The sequence below is a fragment of the Micromys minutus genome (genome assembly GCF_963924665.1).
Source record: "Micromys minutus genome assembly, chromosome: 24".
NCBI classification, from domain to species: domain Eukaryota; kingdom Metazoa; phylum Chordata; class Mammalia; order Rodentia; family Muridae; genus Micromys; species Micromys minutus.
The window spans coordinates 34,752,857-34,779,454 of NC_137959.1; the positions used below are offsets into that span (position 1 = coordinate 34,752,857).

Sequence of the window (26,598 nt, forward strand, 5' to 3'; positions counted from 1 at the left end):
GAAGATAATTCTTAAGCTGTCTTAAAAATAATGTGTATTTTCATTTATGGGTGTGTCCGTGTGAATGTATGCTACATGTGTACATACATCCCAAGGATGGGATGGCCTTGGAGGCCAGAAGAGTGTCAGGTACCATGCAACTAGAGTTATAGGTGGTGTGAGCCATCTGACCTGGTTTTGCAAGAGCAACAAGTGCTGAGCTGTCTCTGTTTTGACAACAATCCTAACCCAGTGTTTTGAATGTCCTTATGCAGATCGTGTAGGACAAGCGTACACCTTGTCATTGGTGGTAGTGATTTATCTCCATTCAGCAATAGATTTAATAAGGCTGCAATAAACGAAGTTGTTTTGGATCACCTTAGACTGAAGAGAGCGTGGGAACGAACAACTTGGCAAAAGCAAGGAATCCAATTTGGATAGAAGTGTGGTTACAGGGAGGAACACAGTTGGCGCTAAAGTCTAGGGAAAAAAAATGTGTGAAGCCTGTGCGGAAGTGGCCGGTGCTGCCAAGGCGCTGAACACAGAGTGTCTCGTCTTAAATGAAAGAAAGAGTCACAGATCTGTTCATGCGTCACAGTGATGACGGGCAGTGGGCAAGCTGATGTGACAAGGGTAGAGTCGGGCAAGCCTGGGCTCAAATCCCCCGCCATTTATTGGATATCAGCTTAACGTCATGTGGGTTGCAGCACATGCCATCCTTGGTCACCTTCCACCTTTTAATTTTCTTTTCTTTCGAGATCTTAGTAGTAAACCTCATGATTAATACCATATGGACATGAGGTGAACACTGTCACGAGCTGCATCTCCAGCCCCTTCACTGGGATGTGTGTCGTGTGCAAGTGAGGGAGGCTTTGGACTCGCTGTGTAGCCAGTGTAGTGTGTGTGTTCGTGAATGTGTGTGTGTGTGTGTGTGTGTGTGTATGAGAGAGAGAGGGGTGGGAAGAGAGAGGGAAAGAGAGAGAGAGTCTTACATAATTCAACTTTGAACTCACTGTATAACCTCTGTGTGTGTGTGTGTGTGTGTGTGTGTGTGTGTTTGTGAGAGTGTATATGTGTGTGTATTCAGATCTGAAGTATGTAGCTAAATTACCATAGATTTCTTGTTTTCCTGTCTACTCCTCTCAAGTGCTATTATCACACCACCATGTTCAATTTTGGTCCTCTTTTTGCTTAAAATATTTTAATCAATCAATTGTGTATGTAAACTTATAGGCCAAAGGTCAACCTTGGGTCCTGTTCCTCAGAATCTTTATACATTGTTTTTTTGAGACAGGTTCTCCCACTGAGAGTAGGGGCTTGCTAAGTAAGCTAGCTAGCCAACCAGCCCCACGGATCAACCCGTATCTGCCTCTCTATGGAGAATTGCCACCGGGCATGACTTTTTATGTGGGTGCTGGGACCAAAGTCAGGTCCTTATGCTTGTGGACAAGTATGTGCAAGCACTTTAGGACTGAGGGAAGTTTACTTTGGAGCTGCTTTTTTTGTGGGGGAGAAAAGGCTGTATTTCCCTTCCTTTATGTACCTTTCCTGCTCTGTTCTATTTCCATCGCAATAATTGATTTAAAAGCATTTACTTATATTTTAATGTATGTATGTATGTATATATGTATGCAGGGGCACTGGGGTCAAACCCAGGGCCTCACACACACTAGGCAAGGAGTCTACTACTCCATCTTAGATTTGATCTAGACAGAATCCTGGGAAGGGTGGTTACTTCTTTTTTTCTGAGGTAAGATGCCACCATTTCCATGTTCATTAGGTTGGCATTCACTGACAAGGGGACCAGAGAGTCTCCAAATTTCATTTTATTTCTTTTTCCTTTTATTAAAAATAAACTCCCCTCCCCTCACTGTAGCAGAACCTGATTACAGTTTCCTCTCCCTCTACTTTTCTCAGGCCCTCCCCACCCCCTCTCCCTTTCCAACTGCTTTCTATCTCTCATTAGAAAACAAACAAGCTTCTAAGGGATAATAATAAAATAAAATACAGTAACATTAAACAACATAATAAAAAAAACCCCAACACATCGGAATAGGACAGAATAAACAAACAGAAGGGAAAGAGCCCAGGAAAAGGCACAGGAAACAGACATAGACACTGAGACCCACTTGTCTGGGATCCCATAAAAACACTAAACTGAAAGCCATACTATATATACAAAAGATCTGTAGGATAGATATCTATATTTATATATATCTACATCTAATCTATACCTATATCTAATCTATATTTATGTAATCTATGCCTATATCTGATCTATACCCATATCTAATCTGTATCTATACCTAATCAATATCTAATCTATAACTATCCCTTACATGACATTATGAGACAGGGAAACTCCAAAGACACCATGGAGTTCACTTTCTGTTGGGCAGTGTGGTTCCCTTGGAGAAAACGAAATTTTCGTTTGCTAGTGCTTATCAGTTAAAAACAGCTTCTGGATTAGGGGCGGGTGTGTGTGTCCACTTCTTTCAGCTCTAGGACTCCATCTGTGGACCTGTGCAGGTTCTGTGCTTGCTGCCTTAACAAGTTCAGCAGTTATATTGACTTAGAAGGCCTCCTGTCTTTTGGCATCCTCTATCCGCTCTGGCTCTTTACACCTCTTTCTGCCTCCTCTTCCACAGGGTTCCCTGGGCCCTGAGGGGAGAGGCTTGATGGAGACCTCCCATTTAAGGCTGAGCGTGCCAAGTTTCTCACTCTGCATAAATGTCTGGCTGCCGATCTCTGTATTTGTCTGCTGCAGGTGGAAGCGTCTTTGATGATGGCCGAGCAAGGCACTGACCTATGAGCACAGCAGAATGTCGTTAGGAGTCATTTCAGTCTTACTATTTTTTATAGAATAATTGTATGTGATTTTACTATAGGTCCCTGGGCTATGTAGTCTCAGGTTTTTGATCACTCAAGCAATGTGAGGTGTAGGTTCCATCTTGTGAAGTAGACCTGAAGTCAAATTAGATATTGATTTGTTCACTCCCACCAAGCTTTGTGCCACCATTGTCCTAGCATATCTTGCAGGCAGGACACCATTGTAGACACAGGGTTTGTGGCCGGTGTTTACATTTCTCCTTTAGTAGGATTCAGAGAACCTTTATGTACCCAGGACACCAGCCTGTAGCGGTGAAGACTCTATGTAGCCTTCAGACCGACTTCTCCATGTTCAATGAGTCGTTTAGGTGTCGTCTTCAGAAATGGGGTCTTGTAGTCTGTGGAGAGCAACTTATAGTCTTGGCAACAGCCTGGGTTGTTTGGGGGTACCCTTGGGACCCCTCTGGCCAATAATTCAATTATATGTAACCTATTTCCAGTACTGGAAGCTTCATTTGGTGAGAAGAGATGTCCAGTTGGAGCTCTGTCTCACCCATTATTTGGGTATTTCATTTAGGAATGTATTAGGAAGTTTCTACTGTATTAGGTTTCTTACTACCACCCAAATGGTCTTTGGTTTTAGTTGTCTGTTCTTGTGTTTCTTCCCTTACCCCTTTCCCCTTTCCCCCTTTCCCCTCCCCACTTAACCCTTTCATTCCAGCCTGCCCCTTCCAATCCATCCATGACTGTCTACTCCATTTCCTTCTTCTAGGGAGATCTTTATGTTCCTGTCCCCCTCAAAGTCACTTACATCTGTGGTTCTGTGGATTGTAGCTTGTTTATCATTGACCTAACAGCTCATATCCACATATAAGTGAATCCATACCATTTAAGTGAATACATAGCATATTTGCCTTTGTGGGTCTGGTTTACCTCAGTCAGGATGATTTTTTTTTTGTAGTTTCATAAATTGATTTCATTTTTTTTAGCTGATAAGTAATATTCTATTGTGTAAGTGTAGTCCTTTTTCTTCATCCATTCACCTGTTGTTTCTGATTCCAGGTTATCATGAACACAGAAACAATGAACATGGTTGAATTCATGGTAAGAGGAATCATCCTTTAGGTGAATGGCCAAGAGTGAGCCTCCAAATTTCAGAGCGAAAAGAAACCTAGAGTTGGTGCAGTAAGTACACAGTGTTAATCTAGCCACCCGGGAGGCAGAGACAGGTAGGCTTCTGTGAGTTCTAGGCTGGCCTGGTTCCCGTAGTGAGTGTTGGACCATCTAGACCTAGTAAGTGAGACCTGTCTTAAGAAGAAGGAAAAGGAAAAAAAAAATCTGGATTCTTCAGTCTGTCTTCCACTTCACAGCTGTAGCCTCTCATGCCTCCGGCACATTTATTGTCTCAGATCAGAGGCTTAAAGAACTTGAAATAATTAAACAGTGATGCACAAGGGCATGGTATTAGGTATTCTATCTTGTAGAATTCTGTACACTCCAGGAAGCCAGAGGGAGATCTTTTGCAGTAGAAGCAGATAGAGAGAAAGATCCTTGATGTTATGGAAGAGATAGACCGTATGTGAATACGGGTCTAATGGTCTGGGAAACTAAGGAATAGGAGAAAATCACTCCACCAAGTTCAGGAAGGCCAAGACAATCGACACATGGAAACTCATGGCATGCCCAAGAAATGGTAGGCAGGAACATAGGAAAGTACATTTATATAGAAAAGGAAAGCAATGTATGGGGCTGGGAAGTTAAGAGTAAAGATTTAGATCTCCAGGAGATCTTAGCTATGTCTTGGTGGACAACTTCAAAATCATATTTTAGAAGGGACAGCTCTGAAAGGAAGGAGCCATGCTGGAGTGTCGATTAAATAATCAGCCAGGCCCTAGAGAGACTACATTTTAGAGAACACACACACACACACACACACACACACACACACACACACACACACACGCACACACACACAGACCAACTTTACTTGTTAATCTACATGAAAAGGAATTCATAAATGTAAGTTGCATAAAAGGATATTTTTTTTAAATAGAAAACTTCACCAGTTTTATTCTAATTAGTGGGCAGAGATATGGCCATGCAAATTGAAATTTGTGTGTAGGATTCCTGTTCTGTTGGTTCAAAATGCTACTTGCACATGTTCATGTTGTTAGGTGCTTTGTAAAAACAGGTTACAAAGACCGTCCTGAGAATTATGAGAGATCCTATTAGACTGCCAACACCCTCATGCCGAGCATGCTGATTGACTGTGCTATTTGACTCAAAGAGGAAAAAAGGATTAGAAAAAGAACCAACAAAAAATAAAGCAATGTACACATTTTCATTTTATATATAGACGGATCTGTGTCGTCCTGTTATATAAGCTTTCTTTAGCCTCTAAGGGCCACCCTATGCTCTTGGCCAATGTGAGCTAGTTCATATTTTCCTCTGTTTTATGTCTTGGAACCCTGAGTGGCGCAATGCTCTTGGCTTATGAGTTCTTTACGACTTTATACAGGGGATGTGGTTTTGTAGCTAATGCTGTTAAGAGCTATTTGCTACCCAGTGACCTTTCTTTCTGCAATTTATTTTGTGTTCTGGTGAACATTTTTGACCCATAAAGGCTGGCAAAACTGTGTAAATGATAGAAGTAAACTTACCCTAAAGGAACAAAGGATGCTATCATGCAAGTTCGGTAGACTATAATGACCCAATGAAATGAGAGAGTAATGGAGATCCTTACAGAGGTCATAAACATCTCAGCAGCCTAGAGGGGCTGGGCTTCAGTTTGCACAGGCACCTGGAGGGATCTACGGCAAGAGGCATGGCACAATTCTGGTGAGTTTGGTGTGTCTTTGCTAATGGTCACCCCAGAATGCAGTTTTGGAGTATGTATGGCTAGGTTGAAGGCTGAACTTGAAATAAATATTGAAATTGTGAAAGACAAGCCAAAAAGTTTTTAGTGTGTGTGTGTGTAGAGGTCAAAGCACAACTTGGAGTCAGTTTTCCTTCCACTATATGGGTCCCTAGAATTGAACTTAGGTCCCCAGCCTTGGTGGCAAATACCTTTATCTAAGGAGCCACCTCCTGGTGTCCCCTCCCTAATCCATTTTAATCTCTCCTACTCAATCTTATAAAGATGGAAATGTGTCCCTCCAGGAGTCCTATAATGAGTGTGTTTATAGACCATAGTTGAGTGACAACAATCTACCCCCGCCTCCAATAAGGAGAGCCGGGAGAGACGATTTTACAGTGTTTTCTCTCATCAAAGTAACGCAGGCTTGTCTCTCGCTTCCTGACACAGAAAATTGCATTTTGTCACCCATTTGTCAGTTCTTACAGATTTTAAGATAATTAAAGAACATTATAGCAGGTGACAGCTGTTGCCGAATGCCGTGTTCCTGGTTCTTCTGCTTGTTGGACGCCCATGAATCTCGGATGATGATAGCTTACTGTTCCAGGTTTAATTAGCTGCTTGTTTTGAATCTGTCGAGGCTCTCAGGTGTGGGGTTATCACGCTCACAGCCTGTCGAATCTGAGCCATGTTCATCACTGCCTGGCAGACCTGGGTCTGACCAACTCAGAGATGAGGCAGATGGGGGGTCCTTTGACCCTTATCAGACAGGGGCACTGAAGGGATGAGGATGTTGGTTTTGGTGCTAGCTATTAGGAGCATCGGGCGCTGATTGGTTTTCCTGGTACTCTTGAACCAAATTGTGCTTTTGATTTTGAAATGTGTTCTCTGATTAAGTCTCCTTCGAGGCCACCTCTTCCATTACATCTCACCGCAATCCTAATCCACTGAGATTCATTTCCAAGTTAGACTGCGGAAGCTCCTCTGACACGCAGAAGGGAGGTCTGAGCGGCTACAGCACTGACTTTCAGCTCTGTAGAATATTTCCTCTCTTTCCTTAGAGGATTTGAATGCCATGATGCTACTTCAGAGACACTAAAGTCCACTGCAAACTCCCTCCTACTTTTCTCCTTATCCTTCCTAGGTGGGACTGAGTTTTTGTGTGCATGTATATATGTGTTTATATGTATATATTGTATATATTTGTATATATAGTGTATGTTTTAAAAAAAGCACACAGACTTATGGTTTCACCCCCAATTATACATTTTCTTGTATAGCTAATCTTAAAACACCAAAGTGCTTTCAGGAGCAGTTAAGAAACTAATAATTATAGCAATTATTTCTAAAAGTGTGTGTGTGTGTGTGTTTACCCACCAAGGCCAGAAAAGGGCATTGGATCCTCTGAAGTTGGAGTTACATGCAATTGTGAATTGCCTAACATGAATCTGGGAAACAATTTTGAGTTCTCCAGAAGAGCAGGAAGTGCTTTCAACCACCAAGCCTTCTCTCTAGCTCTTTATTTTTGAGACAAGGTTTCATGTAACCTGGGATGGCTTTGGACTTGCTATGTTACTGAGGCTGGCTTTGAATGCCTCCTCCTTTGGCCTCCCAAGATCTAGGATTACAGGTGTATACCACTATGTCTAGAAAATATTATTTTCTAGTTGGTATATGACGATTATACACATTATAGGATTGGTGTGATAGTTCAATACAGATATACACAGTGCTATGACTGAATTAGGGTCATTAGCATTTCTAGCTATTATACACTCACAAGTTCTCTTGTGTTTAGAACCTTCGAGTGTCTCTCGTTTAGTTTTCTGTAAAATATATAGTATGAGTAGATAAGAGTCAGCCTGCTGTGCAGTGGGATACTGAAACTTACTCTTCCTATCAAACTGTATTTTGGTACCCATAATCCAACCTTCCTGTACCTACCTCCTTCTTAACATGAAACCTTAAGTGAAAACTTAGGGTCCAACAATAATGTCCTCTGACTTGCTAAAAGTATTAAAGTAAATGTGTTGATTTTGTTTTAAGTCCTTCCTTCCTTTCTTTCTTCCTTCCTTCCTTCCTTCCTTCCTTCCTTCCTTCTCTTTCTTCTTTTCTTTCCTCTTTCTTTCTTTCTTTCTTTCTTTCTTTCTTTCTTTCTTTCTTTCTTTCTTTCTTTCTTTCTTTCTTTCTTTCTTTCTGACTCCCTGTCTCTCAGAATCTGTCTCTCTCTCTTGTAAACCAGGCAAACTTCTGCTTATTTCAAAGGTCTTTCCAGAAAGGCATCTCTGGTTCTCTGTAGCAGCCTAGGCCCTTTCTTCTTTGGTTTTGCATCTTTCGCTCTTTGCTTGCACATCTCTGTCAACATTAATAAGAGTTTGTTATTTCACCATCCTCAACAGAACTTGAGGGTTCCATGAGATTTATCCCAAGGTAGATATAAGGTCTCACTGACTTTGCTTTATATTTCAAGGACTGACAGAGTGTTAGGAACTTACAAACATCAGTAAGAAGTTTATAGAAGACTCTTTGATTCCTTCACCTCAAAATTTCTTCTTATGGTCTCCATCAATTTTAAACTATTGTGTCATGGTCTCTATTTACTTCTCCCCTTTTCCCAGGCTGGTCTCAAACTTGTGATTTTTCTGCCTTAGCCTCTTGAGTTGCTTGGGATTATAGGCCTGTGGATTTCTTCTCAACTCCAATCAAGTTTATACAATGGGTAACTTGCCTTAAACCTGATTTTAAAATCTCAGTGTATATTAAAACCCTGGCCTTCCCTTGTTGGGCACATCATCTAGACTCTAGTGACCTGGAATTTTCCCATAGAGTGAGAGATAAGCAATGAACTCAACTTTGTTTAATCAGCACATGTTTTGGTGGTATTTTTTGGAGGAACCAACATTTGACACTATCACGTGTTATACCATCTGTTACCTTCTTGTGCTTCTCCCTGGTTTACCATGGAATCTTGAGAATATAATTTTTTTTCCTATTTCTATTTCTTGTGTGTGTGTGTGTGTGTGTGTGTGTGTGTGTTGCATGTATGCATATAGAATCCTGGGATTTGATGTCCAGAATTGTCCTTGATAGATTCTACTTATTGAGGTGAGTCATTTTCCAAACCCAGAGCTTGCCAAAATAGCTAGGCCCACTAGGATACTTTTTACTCATCACAGAAAAAAATCTATCAAGATGAACTCTCAATCCTGAACATTTATGCTCCGAATACAAGGGCACCCATATTCATAAAAGAAACTTTACTAAAGCCCAAATCATATATTATACCACAACAATAACAGTGGGAGACTTCAACACCCCATTCTCATCAATGAACAGATCATGGAAGCAGTAACTGAACAGAGATGCAGTGAAACTAGCAGAGGTTTTGAACCAATTGGACTTAGCAAACATCTATAGAACATTTCATCCTAAAACAAAATATACTTTCTTCTCAGCACCTCATGGTACCTTCTCCAACATTGACCATATAGTCGATCATAAACACGCCTCGACAGATATAAGAAGATAAAAATACTCCCATGCATCCTATCAGAACACCATGGACTAAGGATGGTCTTTAATAACAACCAAAACAACAAAAGCCCACATACACATGGAAGCTGAACAATGCTCTACTCAAGGATAACATGGTCAAGGAAGAAATAAAGAAAGAAATTAAGGATTTTTTAGAATTTAATGAAAATGAAGGCAGAACATATCCAAAACCTATGGGATGCAATGAAAGCAGTACTAAGAAAAACTCATAGCTCTGAGTGCCTCCAAAAAGAAACTGGAGAGAGTATACACTAGCAGTTTGACGACACACCTGAAAGCTCTAGAACAAAAAGAAGCAGATACACCCAAGAGGCTTAGATGTCAGGAAATATCAAACTCAGGGCCAAAATCAACCAATTAGAAACAAAAAGAACTATACAAAGAATCAACAAAACCAGGAGCTGGTTCTTTGAGAAAATCAACAAGATTGATAAACCCTTAGCCAGACTAACTAGATAGCACAGAGAGTATCCAAATTAACAAAATCAAAAATGAAAGGGGAAATCATAACAACAAAAACTACGCTAATTCAACAAAGCATCAGATCCTACTAAAAAAGCCTATAATCAACAAAACTAAAAAATCTAGAGGAAATGGACAATTTTCTAGACAGATACCAGGTACCAAAGTTAAAATAGGATCAGACACATCATCTAAACAGTCCCATAACACCTAAAGAAATAGCAGTCATCAAAAGCTTCCCAAGCAAAAAAAGCCCAGGACCAGATGGGTTCAGTGCAGAATTCTATCAGACTTTCATAGAAGACCTACTACCAATACTCTCCAAACGATTCCACAAAATAGAAACAGAAGGCATGCTACCCAACTCATTCTTTGAAGCCACAATTATGCTTATACCTAAACCACATAAAGACCCTACAAAAAAGAGAACTTCAGACCAATTTCCTTCATGAACACTGATGCAAAAATACTCAATAAAACTCTTACAAACCGAATCAAAAAACACATCAAAATGATCATTCACCATGATGAAGTAAGCTTCATCTCAGGGATGCAGGGATGGTTCAATATATGGAAATTCATCAACATAATCCACTATATAAACAAACTCAAAGAAAAAAAATCCACATGATCCTCTCACTAGATGCTGAGAAAGCATTTGACAAAATTCAACATCCCTTTAAGGTAAAAGCTTTGAAAAGATCAGGAATTCAAGGCCCATACCTAAACATAATAAAGCAATATACAGCAAACCAGTAGCCAAATTAAACTAAATGGTGAGAAACTTGAATCAATCCCACTAAAACCAGGGACTCGACAAGGCTGCCCACTCTCCCCCTATCTATTTAATATAGTACTGGAAGTCCTGGCCAGAGCAATTAGACATTAAAAGGAAGTCAAAGGGATACAAATTGGAAAGGAAGAAGTCAAATATCACTATTTATAGACAATATGATAGTATACTTAAATGAACCCAAAAATTCTACCAGAGAACTCCTACAGCTGATAAACAACTTCATCAAAGTGGCTGGATATAAAATTAACTCAAACAAATCAGTAGCCTTCTTCTATTCACAGGATAAACATGCTGAGAAAGAAATTAGGGAAAAGACACCTTCAAATATGAAGTACCTTGGTGTGACCCTAACTAAGCAAGTGAAAGATCTTTATGACAAGAACTTCAAATCTCTGAAGAAGAAAATTGAAAAAAATCTCAGAAGATGGAAATATCTCTCATGCTCATGGATTGGAAGTATCAACATTGTAAAAATGATCATCTTGCCAAAAGCAGTCTACAGATTCAGTGCAATCCCCATCAAAATTCCAACTCAATTCTTCATAGAGTTGAAAAGAGCAAATTGAAAATTCATTTGTAATAACAAACAATCTAGGATATAGAAAATTATTCTCAACAACAAAAGAACTTCCAGGGGAATCACCATCCCTGACCTCAAGCTATATTACAAAGCAATTGTGATAAAAACCTCATGGTATTGGTACAGAGATAGGCAGGTAGATCAAAGGAACAGAATTGAAGACCCAGAAATGAACCCCCACCCCTATGGTTATTTGATCTTTGACAAAGCAGCTAAAAGCATTCAATGAAAAAAGGACAGCCTCTTCAACAAATGGTGCTGGTTCAACTGGCAGTCAGCATTCAGAAGAATGCATACTGATCCTTTCTTATCTTGTCCAAAGCTCAGTCCAAGTGGATCAAAGACCTCCATATAAAACAAGGTACATTGAAACTATTAGAAAAGAAAGTGGGGAAGAGCTTAGAACACATAGGCACAGGGAAAAATTCCCTGAACAGAACACCAATGGCTTGTGCTCTAAGATCAAGAATTGACAAATATGAACTCATGAAATTGCAATATTGGGGCTGGAGAGATGGCTCAGCAGTTAAGAACACTGACTGTTCTTCCAGAGGTTCTGAGTTCAATTCCCAGCAACCACATGGTGGCTCATAACCATCTGTAATGCCCTCTTCTGGTGTGTCTGAAAACAGCAACAGTGTTTATATATACATAAAGTAAATAAATAAAATCTAAAAATAATTGCAAAGTTTCTGTAAGACTAAGGACACTGTCAAGACGACAAAACAGCAGCCAACAGGGGGCAGCCAACAGGAAGGATCTTTATCAATCCTACATCTGATAGATGGCTAATATCTAATATTAGATTCCAGAGTATCAAACAATCTTATTAAAAAATGGAGTACAGAGCTAAACAAAGAATTCTCAACTGAGGAATACAAAATGGCTGAGGAGCACCTAAAGAAATGCTCAGAATCCCTAGTCATCAGGGAAATGTAAATCAAAACAACCCTGAGATTCCACCTCACGCCAGTCATAATGGCTAAGATCAAAAACTCAGATGACAGCAGATGCTGGTGAGGATGTGGAGAAAGAGGAACACTCCTCCATTGTTGGTGAGATTGCAAGTTGGCACAACCACTCTGGAAATCAGTCTGGCGGTTCCTCAGAAAATTGGACGTAGTACTACCTGAAGACCCAGCTATACCACTCCTGGGCATTTATCCATAAGTTGCTCCAACATCTAACAAAGGACACATTTTCCACTATGTTCATAGCAGCCTTATTTATAATAGCTAGAAGCTGGAAAGAGCCCAGATGTCCTTCAACAGAGGAATAGATACAGAAATTGTGGTACATATACACAGTGGAGTACTGCTCAGCTATTAAAAATAATGACTTTATGAAATTTGTAGTCAAATGGATGGAACTAGAGCCTATCATCCTGAGTGAGGTAACTCAGTCACAAAAGAACACACATGGTATGCACTCACTGATAAGCAGATACTAGACCTAGAAAGCTCTGAATACCCAATAAACAATTCACAGACCTTATGAAGCTCTGAAAGAAGGAAGGCCAAAATATGGATGCCTCAGTTTTTAGAAGGGAGAACAAAACACTCACAGGAGGAAATACAAGGTCAAATAGAGGAGCAAGGATTGAAGAAAAGATCACTCAGAGGTTGCCTTACCTTGGGATCCACCCCATATGCAGCCACTAAACCCAAGCACTATTGCTGATGCCAAGATGGCAAGAACCAGATATGGTTGCCTTCTCTCAGGGGCTCTGCCAGAGTCATATATAATTATATATATATATATATATATATATATATATATATATATATATATATATATATATATATATATATAATTAAGCATGCTTGCAGCTAACTATTCCTGAACATGGGGACCCCAATGAGGGTGCTAGAGAAAGGACTGAAGGAGCTGAAAGGGTTTGCAGCCTCATGGGAAGAACAACATTATTAACCAACCAAACCCTCCACAACTCCTATAGACTAAACACCAGCCATTGAGCAACTGTGGAGAGACCCATGGCTCCAGTTGCATATGTAGCAGAAAGTAGCACTGTCTGGCATCAATGTGAGTAGAGGCCTTTGGTCCAGTGAGGGCATGTTTTCCCAATGTAGGGGAATACCAAGGTATTGAGGTAGAGAGGGTGATTGGGAGAGGGTGCACCTTCTTGAAAACAAATGGAGGGGGATGGGGGGATAGGAGCATAGGGTGGGAAGGGGATAACATTTGAAATGTAAATATAGAGAGTATCTAATAAAAAATAAAATCAACCGTATTTAAAAAAAAAAAAGAGCAATTGGGCTGGCATCGTGGTACCTGGAGAGATTGTGATACTGAAGGATTGTGAGTTTGAGGCCAGCCTGGTCTGAGCTTCAGGAAAAGGGAGAAAAAAAGAGTTCTCAGCCTCTGAGCCAGCTCTCCAGCATCCCCATGAAGACATTTTAAAGGGAGAGATTAGGCGAACAGGAAGGGAATAGTCACCAAACAGATCTAAGACTCTTGGATTGGGGAAGTAAGACCCTTGGCACCATGCAGATGGTGTTATTGAGACATATTTTGTCAGACATGGCAGAGTTGGCTCTGAGCGGGTCAAAGGTCTCTCCCACCGTCAGGAGAGCGGAAGGTAGCATGTGGGGAAGCGGGAAGGTCAGGGTATCATTGCGATTCAGAGCACCAGCCTCATTGTCGGCTTTCCCTTCCACACTGCTAGAATGGCCTCGTTATTTTGTCTTCTTATTTAGAAGGTAGAGAAATTAATTAACTGTGAAATGACTCAAGGCAGAAATAAAGATCAAATATGAAGGAGAAGCAAGCCAATTCCTGAATATTCATAGCAAAAAAAAAAAAAAAAAAAAAATCCTGGGAGCTATTTTTGATGACAGGAGGGCATGCCGACAGAAGACAAGGTAGTTTGATGAGAATTTGGATCCGTCTTCACAGAGTGACCCCCCCCCCCAACCCCACCGATGTACAAAATAGAGCACTTAGGAAAAAGTAACATGTAGTGAAGATCAATATACAATCATTGAAGCAGAAGTTATTAGAGGAAAATAGTACAAATTGGAAAATTCAAACGAAAATCTGTATTACGGTTTCTCTATCATCATGCGCAAACCTATTAGCGCCCCATTTGCAGCTCTCATTTTGGCGGACGTTCCCTCCTCCTGTCACAAGCAGGTAGCCCAGGAACTCGGGCACATTAACTGTGTTCTGAGTAATGTTCATTTAGTCTTTCTCATTTGCCACAGTGAATTCCCTTTGATTTTAAAAAAAGAAAAAAAAACAGAGCTCATCTTAATTTTCACAAATAATTTAATTTAAAGCAGCTGCTTACCGGATGCTGTTATGTTACATGTTTTTACACTCAGAGAAAATGGCCACATAAAGTTAAATTATCAAACCTCGTCTGGCATTTAGCTTCTAGGATTCTTTCTTTCTCTTTCTTTCTTTCTTTCTTTCTTTCTTTCTTTCTTTCTTTCTTTCTTTCTTTCTTCCTTCCTTCCTTCCTTCCCTTCTTTCTTCCTTTCTTTCTTCCTTCCTTCCTTTCTTTCCTTCCTTCCTTCCTTTCCTCCCTCCCCCTCCCTTTCGTTTTCCCTTCCTTCTTTTTTCTTCTTTCTTGTATTGGAAGGAATCAATCTTCATCCCCCTCCCCCCTTCTTCTCTTATTTTAATTTTTTGGGACCAGGTCTCACTATGGTGTCTTCACTGTCCCAGAATTCTCTTTGTAGACCAGGCTGGACTGGAACCCACAGGGATCCACCTGCTTCTTCCTCCCAAGTGCTGGGATCAAAGGTGTGCACCACCACACCCAGCACTTTCTCAGATTTCTTACTGAAGGCATCTTATCTACAGCTGATTAGAATACAGTGGTTCCCCAAAGTAAATTTACTTAAAGGGTAGACTATCACTCAGTTATGGAGACACCAGATAGCTAAGAGTTTTTTCTTAATGCCCATGAGCTGTTTGAACTCGTGTTGGTTATGTCTGACATTTGTTTCTTTTTAGAATATTTTTTCAAGATTTATTTATTTATTTAATATATGAGTGCTCTGTCTGCTTGTACATCTGCAGGCCAGAAGAGGGCATCAGATCATAGATGGTTGTGAACCACCCCATGCTTGCTGGGAATTGAACTCAGGACCTCTGGAAGAGCAGTCAGTGCTTTTAACCACCGAGACATCTCTCTTGCCCTGTTTCTTTCTTTTCTTTTTTATTTAGATTTTATGCGTATGTGTTTGCCTGCATATATGCACGATCATCACATGCAGTGATCCTTGGAGGCTGGACAAGAGCACTGGTTTATGGCCGCAATGTCAGTTTGTGAACCTCCATGTGGATGCTGGGAAGAGAACCCAGGTCCTCTGCAAGTTTATCAAGTGCTGTTTACCATTGAGTCATCTCTCTGATCCTTGTCTGCTAACATGGGTGTATCAAAATTGCAGACAGGCAGAGTCTAGCTCCAAGTACGAGGTGCCTCCTGGCTACCAGAAGACAGTATGGGCTCTCTCATTTATTATTATTTTTTGGCATGTATGTATTTGGTATGAGTGCCCAAGCTCATGTGAGTATGGAAGCTAAATGTTAATGTCAACCATCCTTGATCATTCTCAAACCCTTTACTTATTTTATTTTTGAGACAGTGTCTCTCCCTGAACCTGGAGCTTACCGTCTTAGCAGTGCTGCCTAGCCACCAAGCCCCAGTGATTCTGTATGTTGCTTTCCCAGCACAGGGGTAACAGACACATAGTGATAAACCTAGCTTTCTATGTGGTCTCTGGGCACTGGACTCAGGTCTTCATGCTTCTGCTGCAAGCACCTTTCTGGCCATGCCATGCCTCTAACCCTAGGCTTTCTCTTGAATAGGATAATGCTTTGGTACTCTGGAACACACTCCAGGATTGTGGAGGAGTACCCTGTCAAGTTTAAAATAGATCTCTCTGTTTGACATGGCAATCTAAAAACATATGTCATTTCTATACTGGGAAGATGGCTTAGCACATTAAAGAACTTGCCCCTAAGCCTGACGTCCTGAGTTCTACCTACAAGACCTACGTAGTAGAAAGAACTGACTCCTAGAAGCTGCCCCCCTGATGTTCATAATGATCATTGTTATGTGTGCTTCCCTATTCAAGAAATAAAAATGTGAAAAGCTCCTTCCGGTGTTGGCATTCTATGACTCTGGCCTTTTAGTAGTTATTTGAAGTGGAAGTTTCTAGATATGTCAAGCAACGCAGGCTCACGTGGGCATTTTGCTATGACAGACTCATGTGGTGTCATGCTGAGGCAAGACCCATGGGAGGAGGCATGATGTTTGGAGAGAGTCTAAATAGGACTCAAGGGACAGTGACATGGGCTCGCATGGCAAGCTTTGCAATGCTTCATTGATCCCACATTTCCGTTGCCTGGTGTCCCGGCTGGTTCTGGCTGCTCCTGCTGACTCGTGTTAAGGGGACCTGGCAGCTTCTGCAAGATCATGCCACCATTGCTGATTCATGTTTGGTATCCGGACACTACTGAACTGGACTGCTGGTACCCTGACAAGCAGAAATTGGAATCGCCCTAAGAGACTACTTCTTCTTCTTCTTCTTCTTCTTCTTCTTCTTCTTCTTCTTCTTCTTCTTCTTCTTCTTCTTCTTCTTCTTCTTCTTCTTCTTCTTCTTCTTCTTCTTCTTCTTCTTCTTCTTCTTCTTCTTCTTCTTCTTCTTCTTCTTCTTCTTCTTCTTCTTCTTCTTCTTCTTCTTCTTCTTCTTCTTCTTCTTCTTCTTCTTCTTCTTCTTCTTTTTTGCTGTTTTTAGAATCTATATTTTTTTCTTTTTTTTAAATTGGATATTTTCTTTGCTTACATTTCAAATGTTATCCCCCCTGGAACCCCCCATCCCATCCTCCCTCCTCATGCCTCTGCAAAAGTCCTTCACCCACCCATTCCCTCCCATCTCCCCACCCTAGCATTTCCTGTATTGGGGCATTGAGCCTTCACAGGGCAAAGGACCTCTCCTCTCAGTGATGTCTGAACAGGCCATCCTTTGCTACATATGTTACTGGAGCCATGGGACCCTCCATGTGTACTCTTTGGATGGTAGTTAATTCTCTGGGAGGTCTGGTTGGTTGATATTGTTCTTTCTGCAGGGTTGCAAACCCCTTCAACTCCTTCAGTCCTTTTTCTAACTTCTCCATTGGGATCCCATTCTCAGTCCAATGGTTGGTTGAGAGCATCTGACTCTGTGTTTCTCAGGCTCTGGCAGAGCCTCTCATGTGACAGCTATATCTGTAACTGTCAGCATGCACTTCTTGGTATCCACAATAGTGTCTGTGTTTGGTGACACCATATGGAATGAATCCCTGGGAGGGGCAGTCTCTGAATGGCCTTGCCTTTAGGCTCTACTCCAAACTTTGTCTCTGTATTTCTTCCTGTGAATATTTTATTCCCCTTTAAAGAAGAAGAAATCATCCCCTATTTGGTAGTCCAATTTCTTGAGCTTCATGTCATCTGTGAATTTTATTTTGAGTGATCCAAACTTCCAGGCTATTATTCACTTATAAGTGAGTGCACACCATGTGTGTTCTTTTGTGATTGGGTCATTTCACTCAGGATATTTTCTAGCTCCATTCATTTGCCTCAAAATGTCATGAAGCCATTGTTTTTAATAAGTGAGTAGTACTCCATTGTATAAAAGTGCCACATTTTCTGTATCCATCCTCTCCTGAGGTACATCTTTCCTTCCAGAATCTGGCTATTATAGGGCTGCTATGAACATAGTGGTACATGTATCCTTGTTATATGTTGGAGTATCTTTTGGGTATAGGCCCAAGAGCTGGATCCTCAGGTAGTACTATATCCAATTTTCTGAGGAACTGCCAGACCGATTTCCAGAATGATTGTACCAACTTGCAATCACACCAACAGTGGAGGAGTGTTCCTCTTTCTCCACATCCTTTCCAACATCTGCTGTTATGTGAGTTTTTTATTTTAGTCATTCTGACTGATGTGAGTTGGAATCTAAGGTTTGTTTTAATTTGCATTTCCCTGATGACTAAGAATGTTGAACTTTTCTTTAGGTGATTCTGCTCCATTCAGTATTGCTCCATTGAGAATTCTTGGTTTGGCTTTGTACTCCATTTTTCAAAACAGTATCATTTGTTTTTTTGGAGTCCACCTCCTTTTATATTTTGGATATTAAAGAGACTACTTCTAATCAGGTCCACATCCCTCTGCCCCATCTACTATCTTTTCTCCCCTACCTTTGGACGGTGGGTTAGAAGGGGGTTTGTTGAAGCATTTGAGAACCTTTATTAAAAGTAGGTTTAAAAAAATTTAAGCCGACAGTATCAAAGGGCTTGAAAAGACACAAGACATAAGGCTGTTTATCCAGAGAACATAGCAGAACCTCTACCCATCCCTTGGTGGTTACGCTTTTAGTTACACCACCGAATAAGTGACTCCTGGTCTATCATCACAGCATATGCGTACCGTGGACATGGCCACTCTGGTCACTGAAAGCATACCATGGAGAGGAACATGGAAGCACTGTCTGTCATGTGAGAGGCTGGAAAAAGAAGTAAGGCACAGAGGCATAGCTCAAACCACACAACCCCTACATCACTGTCTCCCACAGCTGATTAAGCCCAACACTTGTGGGCTGGTTGAGGTCCCGCAAAAGTCTTGGGACATCTGCTCCAACCAGCTGTTAGTGGCTCATAGGTTTTACGCAGCGCAGTAAGTAGAGGAGAGAAACTCCACATCTGTGAAGCAAGCACCTTTGTCTCTCAGTTTTGTTTCCCCTCCTCCTACAGGGTCATCAAATGCAGTCTCGGGAAGGGCTTCTATTCCAGTACCAGCTTTATTAGAATGAGATGTGGAGCCATTTTTTACCAGGTCAGGGTCAGAACATTTAAAAACTCTGTTCCTTCTGGCCTTAAGAGGCTGCTGACCTACAGCAATATAGGCAGGCAGGGTAGAAGGAGAGAGGATTTGAAAGGAAAGTAGCTGCTCCAACTCTATGTGTGCCATTACGATCGGAAACCTGGGTGCAGTCAGTTCTGTCTCCTGATATGGTGTGTAGTATTTTCAGAGTAGACATATAGATATAGGAAATAAACAATGTGTCCCAGAGTTGGTTCTAGGGGTATTTTTTAAAATTACTTTAAAACTATTATCAGTGTGTGGGTCTGGGGTCACAGTGTAAAGGAGGAGGTCAGAGGAAAACTTTGTGGCGCCTGTGGTGTCCTTTCACCTAAATGTGGCTTCTGGGGATTGAAGTCAGATTATCGGGCTTCGAGGCAGGTGCGTTCCTCTGCGGAGCCATCTTGTTGGGCTCCCAGTCTATATTTCCAGGTAAGCCCTCACACTGAGGGGAACGCAAAGTTCTCCATTTGACCAGAGTCCCTGGGATATCCCCATGTCTGCCTCCCAAGCCGTGGTTTAAGGTGCTTGTCATTTCCAGGGTTTTATGCTGGAGATTTGAGCTCAGGTCCTTATGCTTGTACGGTGGGCACTCCCCCCACGGAGCCACACCCCTTCTTTCCTTAAAAAATAAATTAGTCCATCAAATTAATTAATAGTTAACTAATTTATGTATATGTGTGTGTGTGTGTGTGGGGGGGGTCAAAGGACAATAAAAATTATTTCTTCCTTCCAAGATGTGGTTTTATTTTGGGGATCGAAGCACACAAATAGCTCTCTTTATCCATCTCTCCCCACGTGTTTTTCTTCTTCCTCCTTCTCTTCTATTGAAGAAGTGTCTCATAGTAAACCTCTGACCAGCAGTACTGGGTGAACTCCCAGCTGTAGGGAATTTTCATCTTTGTGATTGTTTACCTCATTTTCAACCTCTAAGAACATCATCCCTCACCACCCAGCAACACCACCCTAAGGAGATCAAAGACCTGGGGTTTACATTCTCTTCACCTCCTGAGTAGCCACCCACCTACTGCCCTTTCTTTAATTACAGACTCTCTAATTGGACAGCTATGCCAGCTGCTCCCTTCCTCCCCATCTCTAGCAGTCTGCCGGCTCTTAGCAAAATTTCCTTCTTTTTAAACCAGTAAACAACTCATTCCGAGCCAATTTGTGGAGTTTTAAAAAGCAAAATCAATCAACTTTCCAGTCAAATTGATTTTATCTCTTATGTACACTGTCTTCAAGTTCTCTCTGAATCCTCTCTGAAGCCAACATGTCAGTCACTGTCCGTGTTATTGTAGGATGTCCCTGTCAATGTCTTCTGTGACTCCTAGTGCTCTCCGGTGTGTGTGTGTGTGTGTGTGTGTGTGTGTGTGTGTGTGTGTGTGAGAGAGAGAGAGAGAGAGAGGTGGGGGAAGTTGGATCTGTTGTTATTCGCTGTTTCACGTCTTAATTTATTTTAGTTTATGCGCATGTGTTTACATGAGTGTATGCGACATGTGTGCAGGCGCCCACAGAGGCCAGAAGAGGACGTCAGATCTCCTGAAGCTGGAGTCACTGTCGATTGTTAGCTGCACAGCTTGGTTGCTAGGAATTGAACCCAGGTCTTCATTAAAAAACAAACTTCTCTTTGAAATTCTTTCCTTGACACAGCAAAAAGCTATCTTCTCTCGGTTTTCCCACCTACCCCACTTTTCCTCAGTCTCTTGCTGCTCACCCTTCCCTAGAGTTTTAATTATGGAAGTTCCCATTACTTATTTTCTTTTTGAAACAGGGTCTCATGTAGCTCAGGCTAGCCTTGAATCACCATGTAGCCGAGAATGACCCTGAACTTCTGATCCTCCTGCCTCCACTGCTGAGTCCTGAGATTACAGGTGTGTGCCACCACACCTGGCTTATGTGATGTTGGGATCGGACCTAGGGTTTTGTGTGCGCCGGGCAAGCATTTTCTTGACTGAGCTGCATCTCCAGCTCCCCTCTGTTCAGTGTTTAAGCATCTCTTTTCCTTGTCTCTACAGCCTCTTCCTTAATGACAAAAGCATTAGGGCTTTAAAATATTCTGTCAATCACCTCAAATTCATAGCTGCCGAATGAACTAGATGCTAAGCTCTGGATCCCTACATTTAATTACCCTCGAAAAATATTCAGTTTTTTAAAATGGAAGCATCAATATTTTATGCTAAGGGGTTACCCTCACTTTCACCGCATAGATTGCTGGCTTAGCACAAGAACTCCCTGGACCAGCTTACAGTCACGCTCATTTCGTTGCTCCGGTAACCTCCACCCTTTCCTCCACTTCAGCATCTTTTACAACCGGACAAGCTGAGGTTTCTCCAACTCATCCATTCCATGATGATTCTTTATTCCAGGTGTCTCTCCACTATCATTTAAGTGCAAACAACAAGAAAAAAAAAAGCCCCAGGCTGTAGCTTTAACACTTTGCAGTTAAGCATGCCCGTTGCTCTTCCAGAAGACCTGGGTTTAGTTCCTAGTAACCAGGTTGTGCAGCTTACGACTGACCACAAGTGACTCCAGCTTCAGGAGATCTGACGCCCTCTTCTGGCTTCTGTGGGTGCCTGCACACATGTGGTATACACTCATGTAAACACATGCACATAAACTAAAATCAATATTAAAAAACCCCAGAAACTTAAAAGAAAAAACATTTAGCAGGCTGGAGAAATGGTTCAGTGGTTAAGAGGACTGACTGCTCTTCCAGAGGTCCTGAGTTCAATTCCCAGCCACCACATAGTGGCTCACAACCATCTGTAATGAGATCTGATGCTGATGCCTTTTTCAGTGTGTCTGAATATATGTGTGTGTGTGTGTACACACACATACAGATATTATATATATATATGATATTGTATATATATAATTTATATGTACTTATAAATAAAATAAATAAATCTTAAAAATTTATTTAGCTAAATAACCCATACTCACTATTTGCAAGTTCTGCTTTCTACACAGTGGTAGGTCGCAGTTTAGTGAGGTGCCAGTTTCTGCTATCATGTCTGAGCATCGTTCATGCTGTTCCTGCCTCTACAATATTCTGTTTAGAGCAGTGTACACAGTCTCAATGATGTTCTAAGCTTTCTCCATTAGGCGCCTGGTCTGCCCCCTTCTTGAGACAGGGCCTCACGTAGCCTTGAACTTCTGAATCTTGAGTGCTGGGATTATAAATGTGCACCACTATGCCAGGTTATGCATGGGGACCAAACCCAGGTCTTTGTGCATTCTAGGCAAGCACTCTGGAACCTCGCTGCTGGGCTTCTCATTCCTTTCCACCAGCAGGGCCTTTAATGTCAACATTTCTATCAGTCTGTTTGAAGCACTCTGTGTACCTTGTGCCTTAAATTCTTCCAGCCTCTGCCCATCACTAAATTCCAAATTCTTGTGTAAATCCCCATGTCTCCCTTGTTTAGTGAACATGTGGTTGCATTTTGACCTCACCTGGAGAATCTAAGATTATTTATTCCTTAAGTTGATCATATCTGAAAAGACTCCTTCTGTCTTATAAGGTAACATTGACTCTGAATGCCTTTTGAGGGACCAGTGTTCCTTCTGCTATGACTACAAGGCCACCTCATTGACTCATTGGATCTCTCTGTGTTTCAACACATTGTAACACAGACACAGAAAGTACAGGTAAATTTAAAACTGAGAGGCCTCACACAATCTCATTGACTTTTTTCCCCCTCATGTAGCCCAGGCTAGCCTGGAACTTGCTAGCCAGTGTTATTTTCTGGGCTCCCTGGGCACAATGTCTGCCTGCACACTACCTTGCTTCCCACCATGATGATGATGGGCTAATCTTATGTCATTGTAAGGCAGCCCCAATTAAATGTTTGCCTTTATAAGAGTTGCTTTGGTCATGGCATCTCTTCACAGCAATAAACCGTAACTAAGACAACCTCCATTCCTGGTTTTTCTTTTTATTCTTCTTTAAAAATGTTTTTTTGCATTTGTTTATGTGCATGCCTGTCTCTTTCTCTGTGTGTATGTGCACGTGTGTGTGGGTGCTTCTGGAGGCCAGAAGAGGGTGTCAGATTCCTGAAGATGGACTCGAATATGGTAAATCAGTCATGCTCATGCTGGGAACTAAACTCCAGTCCTCTGAAAAAGTAGCAAGCTCTCTTAGCCGCCAAGCCCTTCCCTTAGTCCCTTGGTTTCTGTTTTCTTGAAAGGTGTCACAGCAGCCCCTTACAGCTTGTCTTTCATAGCTTTCTGTTAAACACAAATGCTTTACTTCATAACTAGAGTAGGGTTGGAGGGACCCTAGTGATCTGGTGACCTCCACCCTGCAGAGTTGGGGTGGTGTCAGTAATATATACTTGAAGGATTCTAGGGGCTTTCACCAGACTTACTCTCACCACCTTGGGTCAAGGTTAGGCCAAGTTCCATTCTTTACTCACAGTTCTTGGGAGAAGCAGGAATATTCTTAAAAACAAAACAAAACAAAACAAAACAAAAACTCAGAATGTACTGACTGATAGTCACCTGACCCTCTGGTCCCATATAGAGTTTGAATGCCTGTCATAATTTGTCATGCTTGCTAGCCAATAGATTCAAAGGTCAATATGCTTAGCTAGTAAATTTAAACTGTCACCTTGCTGATGTAACCTGTACCCCTAAAAAGTATAAAAACTGCTTGTTATAGCCTTTTAGGGTCTCTTTCCAGTCACTTGTCATGAGGGGCTGATTGAGGGCCCACCTGACGCTCCAGAAAATAAACCTCTTTTATTTGTATCAAACTCTATTCTCCTGTTTCACTTGAGGGGGGGGGGGAGTGTCTCCAGGTAGTTAAGACTTACTTCAAGTCTTACATACCGATGTTTTAAATGCACCGAACTCAAGGTCTGGAGACAGGGGTGTGTTTCTGGATTGTTGCCTTTGAGAACTTGAGACTGGAGGCCAATGGCCTGAACTTTTGAACTCTTGGTTAAGTCATCTGCAGAATAAATCTTAATGCTTTTGGAGATGCAAAAGGGGAGCTGGGTGAAAATGCTGTCCCTGACTTCAAGTTTCAGAGAAATAGAAATGCAATGATAATACAGATAGTGACCAAGGCGGCCTTAATGGTCCTCACAGCTCCAGAGAGGTTTTGTATGGGTTTCTCCCTAATTCCTGGCCCTTGACCTCCCTTTTCTTAGAGCATTTACACTTGAAAAATTGTAATTGTAAATTCTTACTCTGCCTCTTTGAGATGTAAATAGTCTCTGGCTGCCTCCAGCCAGGACCAAGGACTAAAATTCTCAAGGATCTTTGAAACTTAATAATCAAGGACTCCTCTCAGAGTCTGTGTGATAGGAGCCTAAATTCAGAATTTTACTCCTAGTTGTAAAACTGTTAGAAAGATAAGGCAGTATTTATTTTCCTTTCTGTAAGGTACAGGTATTAAGTACTAAGGTATTCCCCACCCTAGTATGTGTGTGTGTGTGTGCACTCACTGAGGGGTGTACATACATGAGTGTACTTGTATGTGAAGGTCAGAGGCCAACATTAAGTACCTTTCTCTACAATCTCCACCTTAGTATTTTTTATTTTATGTATGTGAGTACACTGTTGCTGTCTTCAGACACACCAGAAGAGGGCATAAGATACCATTACAGATGGTTGTGAGCCACCATGTGGTTGGTGGGATTTGAACTCAGGACCTCTGGAAGAGCAGTCACAGCTCTTAACCACTGAGCCATCTCTCCAGCACCCCTACCTTACTTTTTTAGATGAGGTCTCAAACTGAGCCTGGAGTTCACTGGTTCCACTAGGCTAGCTGGCCACTAAACTTTGGGGTTCCCCCTTCTGTTTCTGGCTCCCCAGTAGTGAGACCACAGGTATGCATGTCTGTGCTCGACTTTTCCTTTAATATGGAATCTGTTTGATTCACCCTGGATCCCCTCATGCTTTGTGTGGCAAGCACTTTGCCAAGTGAGTCATCTCCCCAGCCCCTCCCCCACCTCAAGTTTCTAAAGATTTAGCTTTGTTGTAAAATTATACGCACAGGCTCATGTCTGTGTGTATGTGCACATAAATGAAGGTGGCACTGGATGTCCTGGAGATAGAATTACAGGCGGCTTCGAGCCATCAGACATGGGTGATGTCTAGAAACTGAACTCAGTTCCTCTCAAAGAGCAGAGAATGCTCTTAAAGGCTGAGCCGCCATCTCTCCAGCCCTGGCCACTTAGGTCTTTTTTTTTTTTTTTTTTCTTAAATTCTTCTATTCATTCATTGTTTTTGTTGGACGTAAGATTGGTCTGTCTTCCCTATTGAAACAACAGCCTTGAACTTAATCTTCTTTCCTAGGTCAACTTTGCCCCGATGCTTGGCTTCCACAGTAGTTCCAGATGATTGTCATCAGCCTTTGATCAGTTTATTTGTTTCTGAGGCAGGGTCCCATGAAGCCTGGACTTAAACTCTGAACCCTCTTGCCACAGCTTCTTACTGGGGTTGCGGCCATGTTCACCACACCAGAGTCTCCTTTAATCAGTTCTGTCTGGACTCCAATGTGGAGGAGCCCGTGGCTGGTCTCTTTGTTGACATAGTCCCGATCTCCTCTCAGTTCTGTAGTTTCTTGAGTTAAATCACCCCATTTATTAGCTGCAGGTATATGAGAATTTATAAAAGAAAAAAAAATCCCATAGAAATATAAAATGAGGGCTTTATTTAACTGATTGATCAATAAGGGAATTAGAAGATGTTTAAAAAGCGCAACAGAGGACCCGGAGAGATGGCTCAGTGATTAAGATCACTAGCTGCTTTTGCAGAGGACCCAGGTTCGGTTCCTGGTACCAATACGGTGGCTCACAACCATATGCAATTCCGGATCCAAGGGATCTGATTTTCTTCTGGCCTCTGTGAGTACCAGATATGCATCTGGTACACACATATATATGTAGTCAAACACTCACCTACATAAAATAAGAAATAAATACATCTTAAAAACCACAAAAGAGAATCCTGGCTTCTCCATTCTGGGTGATGGAAGCCAATTTTCTCTTAAGATCTGCATTTCTATAGAGAGGAATTATTTTTCATTGTTATCAACTTCCAACTTACACACACACAAAATAGCTCTCTTAGAGTTTTAATTCTATCCAGGATAGTGGCACATGCCTATAACCTGAGCACCTGTGAGGATGGGCCGGGAGGGTTGTGAGCTGAAGGTCAGCCTGGGCTGCGGAGCAAAATCCTACATCAAAACAAAGCACTGAAGCCAACGGAAGAATGTTAACTCTGTCTATAGACAATGCACATCTTTCCTTTGAGTCCCATTTCTCCTGCTACAGAGGCTGAGTTCGTTTGTTCGTTCCTTCCTTCCTTCCTCCTCTCCTCCTCCCTTCCTTCCTCTTTTCCTTCCTTTTTGTGTTTGACATAGAGTTGAGGGCTGATAGTGTCGGGCACTCTTAAAATTTCTCAGGGTTATAGTTTGAATAACCACTTTATTCATAATTAAGAAGTAGAAGAACTAGAAAGGGAAACAAAGGCACTTGTTAATAGGAACAGCCAACGAGCCAGAGAAAAGATTTGGTGAAAATCCCAGCACAAAGGGTGAGGAAGCACAGAATCCCAAGATGAGGGGGGTTACAACTTTTGTGCTACTGATATACAGGGAGGGAGAAAATGTCAGTTGGCCAGAGTGCACGAGATAGTTTTCCGCTGGAAATGGA

The 26,598-nt window shown here is 41.6% G+C and overlaps 1 pseudogene across 1 annotated transcript in view; it reads right to left on the reverse strand.

Moving 5' to 3' along the window:
* Positions 1-2,551: 2,551 nt before the first annotated feature.
* Positions 2,552-26,598, reverse strand: part of LOC308436279 (kinetochore-associated protein DSN1 homolog) — a 95,792-nt pseudogene continuing 71,745 nt past the window's right edge. The window contains exon 2 of the transcript in view: positions 2,552-2,785. The product of the transcript in view is annotated as a kinetochore-associated protein DSN1 homolog (transcript). The remainder of the gene's footprint in view (positions 2,786-26,598) is intronic.